Genomic DNA, 4,447 nt, shown 5'->3' with positions numbered 1-4,447 from the left:
CTAAGGAGACTGTTTTCTGATGCTCTGGTGGTAGCCTGTCGTGGGGTATGTGTGAGATAAGACCTCCTCTCCGAGAGAGAGACAGAGAGAGAGAGAGAGAGAGAGAGAGGGAATACCAGGGCATCGAGGTGGGAAGGAGGAAAGAAAGCTGATATGTGGGGTACGTTGGTTTTCACGAATGTTTACTCAATGTCAAGTGTTTGCCAAGTGCATTACATACATTATCTCACTCTCACCGCAGACCACTGAGGGTGAGAGGTTAGGGACTTGCCCCCAGGTGACATGGTTGGTGTCGCAGGGCTTGGCTCCCACTCGGCTTTGCAATACAGTCTCTGCTCCAAAGCCCTCCATTGTGCTGGGATCAGGGGGACAGATGAATGGCCAAGGGACAATCAGGTCAGCCTGACCCATGGCCACAGAATGAGTCACCGAGCAGAAGAAACTTTGGAGGGGCTCGGCGGGGATCCCCAATGTCCCCACGTGGGAGCATGTAGCCCCGTGCACGTGGGCTCAACCTCACACGGTTGACTGAGACACTGTCAGGGCTCCATAAACAATCCCTCTTAATTAGCCCCCGCAGCTCAACACCTCTGGTGCATCTAGCCTGGTTGACTGCCACGCCTACTCCTGTTGGATCCGGTTCTAAAGTAAACTGTGTTCTTTGAGAGCCGCTGCATACAGATGAGTAGGCAGCCAGTCTGAGCTGACCCACAGACTCATAAAAACCAACGGGGCCTCGGGCACCCTCGCCCGGGACACCCCATTTCTTGGATCAAAGGTGCAAGGACCTGCTCGCATCAAGGATCCAGCTGCTTTCTCGGGGACCAAAACATTGAGCTTTTGTCTCGATATTCACTCAAGCAGCCCATGAGGTAAGGAGCGAAATGCCTCGATGCCCCTTTGTAGCAAAAAGGAGTTAATTCTGATGGAAATGTAGCCCCTTTTCTACCACCTTGAATCTAAACATTCCCAGGCGGATACAGGTGTGGCTTTCACTCACTCACGGGATGCTCTGGTCCCATGTGGGTTATGAGCTGTGAGCTTCATTTCACAGCCCTGAGCTGAAGGGCCGAAGAAGCCTCATGCCTGGCGCCAGCTCCTCTCTTCTTGGTGGTACACGGGTGTGTAGGGAGAGTGTATGTCCCTGATGGCATCTCCCGTTGCTGCAAGACCTTGAATAATAGCGGAACCTCTCTCAGGCCTTTTCCATGGTTCAGGTGGAGGATACAGGTATCAGTGGGGTCTAGTAGAGAAAAGGCTTAAGACTCATCTCGGTGAAAGGTGTTAGTAAGACATTTCATCCATCAAAATGCCTTTCCTTCATTGTATGTAATGCTGCATGATGCCCAGGGCATGCATTTGGCTTTCCCAGCATTTGTTCAGCTCCCTGAATCCTGCTGGGTCAAAAGCTCTATGACAGTGAATGCCACTGTTCTATGCTCTGCTTTGTATGAGCCCAAGAACGAGCAGGCACGGAGCCTCGTTCTCCAAACATCTCTGTCTTGTAGATTCTGTGAATAGTTGTTCAAAAGAAGTGTGTCTATTGCGAATGGCAAGCTTAAGGGGAAAATGTGCGTTTGTTTCCTTGAGTGGGGCATCCAAAATGGAGCGGGACATAGTGACTGTGGTAAGGAGGCCGTGGTAGGCGAGGATGTACCCAGCCCGGCTATGGGTGCCCTTCAGACATGAGCATGGTTTGGGTTGTCTGTGAAAATGTGGCTGCACTAGGCCCACCAAGTTTCCCCAGGAATGATGGATGGGGTAGGGGTATCTGGGAAGGGATGAGCCAGCAGCAGAGTTTTTTTGGGGGGGGGAGTGCAGGAATGAATGTGCAAAGAAGCACAGTGAGTGGGTCACTAGTGGATGTTCTGGGAGCGTTGGCTACTGGTGGCACTTGGTGAAAAGTATGTGATGCGCTATGATTGCCAAGCATCTCTGCTCCGCGGAGCTCAGACTCAGGTTTCTCATGCACGTCCCTGCCTTGGCCTCAGCAATTCGTTTTCTTCGCTAGGTTACTAGGTCATGAATCTTCCCTGGACCTTTCACAGCTCAGGGGTTTCCCAGGGGTTCCGCTCTGACTCCAATGCTTTTCCTTTTTCCTGTTTCCCTGGCCTCCTTCGACCCCAGGTTTCCTAACTCCTCAGAGTTCCCACTGGATGGCTTATGTGTCTCAGCGGTTTGATTCTGAGTTTGACCCAATGTTCACTCCTCCTGGTTCTACCATTTAAGAGGCTAATGATGACCACTGTCTTTCTTCTCTTCGTGATTATCCATCTATTGATGTTATCATGATACATACAGGGTTTTTCCTTCATTTTTTCTTTCAACAAACTTATAACGAGCACCCACTGTGTTTTGGGAACTGAGCTAGGTCCCATGCCTTGATAGAAGAGCCCCTGTCCTCTGGCACTTACAGTTTAGGGGGAATGTTCGGGAAACAGGCTCTGACCCTGGCAGGGTAGACACCGTGATGAATGGGGACAGTTACACTGCAATGTAGTCATGATGTCATTGTTGCACTCACAGGAAGGACATCTTACGTTGTCTACAGAAGACCTCATGGAAATATGATCCTAAAATCTCAGGGTAGGCAGGATAGGGCCTGTGGGGGCAGGAGGCAGGGCATTCCAGAACAAACAAATAGCATTTACAAAAATACGAAGGCACAAGAGAGTGCTACATGTACAAAGAATACCAAGCTGGTGTGACTGGGGGTGGGTGGCATGGGGTGGGGGTAAAGAGAGATGAGACAGGAGAAGCTGGAGAGCGAGGCCACATGATGCAGGACCTTGTGTGCGATGCTAAGGACTTGGGCAGTGTCTTGATGGTAGTGGGAAACCGCGTAAGGTCATATTTTTAAAAGGTTGCTTTGTCTGCAAAGCACAAGGTAGACCATTGCTGGGGAAGCCAAGTAGGAGATGCTAAGAGGCAGGACACACAGGATCCAGTGGCAGGCTGGCTGCTGGGACCAATCGCGGCTCTGGAACTGACCTCATTCAGGACACTTCTCCAAAGTCCAAGTGATGAACAAACTTTGAATGGAAAAGAGCATTTTCTCGACATTAACCCCGGCCCCCTCCCCCATATCCACCATGGCCTCTTGGCCACAGGGAGATGAGTTGACGGCCCCCAGATGTTACGGGGAGACAGGGATTGTGTGGGGCAGTGAGCTGGGTTTTCAGCTGCCTCCTCCTCAGAAACAAGCCCACGACCACTTGCTTTTTGCACCTTTGAAACGCATGCATATCTGGGGAGAAAGAGCATTTTTCTTCTTCTTTTTTTTAAATCCTCACCTGAGGATATTTTTTCATTGATTTTTAGGGAGAGTGGAAGAGAGGGGAAAGACAGAGAGAAATATCAATGTGAGAGAAACACATCAATTGGTTGCCTCCTGCACCCGCCCTGACCAGGGCCCAGGCTGGGGAGAAGCCTGCAGCCGAGGCATGTGCCCTTGACCGGAATTGAACCCAGGACCCTTTGGTCCGCAGTCTGATGCTCTATCCACTGAGCCAAACTGGCTGGGGCAGAAGGAGCATTTCAGCACAATGTGCATGCGTCTCTCTCCCCTGAGTGCCTAGGTCTTAGATGAGACTAAGGGTATCAGCATCTTGGTCCACATGACGCCCCTTCAGGTGCACTGGGGGAGCTCTGGGCTGAGGAAGCTGAGCAAGTCCAACAGGCAGAAAGAGGCAGCGCTGGGTGCAGACATGCCTCTGTCAGACCCCAGTGTCCTCCACACAGCCCTCCTCCTTCCACTTGGCAGGTGTGGCAAGAGGCCTTAAATTATTAAATGCGGTCACGCAGTTCAGAATTTCTGGAAAAGTCAGCACTTTGGGGTTTAGTTTCTGACCTACTTCAGACGAGCACTTTAGCCATGCCAGCCATATTGCTGTTAGTGCTATAGGGCCTGAGAAGACAGTATGCCAGAATACGCATCGTGTTGCTAGCTCAAGTCACTGTGCGTGCATTTGCTGGCACAAAAAGCAAAGTTTGCTCAATAATGAATTAAGGGTGGTTGGCCACCGTAATTTGTTTTAAAGACTTCTGTTTACCACCTCGCTCTTCTCCACGGCAGCTGGACATTTTCCGAAGTAGGAGTGATGGGCAGCTTGAGAAGGGGCTTGAGAGAAAGCCATCAGTATGCACTTCGGGGCCACTAAGATCATTCTGGTTTTACAGGTTGAGGAAAGAAAGTACAGAACTGTGTCCTGACCGGGTAGCTTAGTGATGGAGCGTCAGCCCAATGAAGGGTCTTGGTTCGATTTCCAGTCAAGGGCATGTTCCCAAGCCCCCTGTTCGGGGTGTGTGTGGGAGCAAACCAAATCAATTGTGTCTCTCTCACATCGATGTTCCTCTATCTCTCTCCCTTTCCCCCTCTTCCCTTCCAGTCTCTCTAAAAAGCAAATGGGAAAAAAAAATCCTTGGGGTGGGGGGTTAAAAAAAAAAA

At 50.6% G+C, this 4,447-nt stretch overlaps 1 protein-coding gene across 1 annotated transcript in view; it reads left to right on the top strand.

The window, feature by feature from the left end:
* Positions 1-774: 774 nt before the first annotated feature.
* The window catches only part of KCNJ1 (potassium voltage-gated channel subfamily J member 1), a 23,286-nt gene continuing 19,613 nt past the window's right edge, over positions 775-4,447 (top strand). Inside the window, exon 1 of the mRNA XM_006098867.3 lies at positions 775-872. The gene's annotated coding sequence lies outside the window, so the exon portion shown is untranslated. The remainder of the gene's footprint in view (positions 873-4,447) is intronic.

This window comes from Myotis lucifugus, unplaced genomic scaffold, assembly GCF_000147115.1.
Source record: "Myotis lucifugus unplaced genomic scaffold, Myoluc2.0 scaffold_250, whole genome shotgun sequence".
Taxonomy (NCBI): Eukaryota; Metazoa; Chordata; class Mammalia; order Chiroptera; family Vespertilionidae; genus Myotis; species Myotis lucifugus.
Note: the sequence above shows the minus strand (reverse complement) of the source record. Positions and strands in the feature narration are given on the sequence as shown.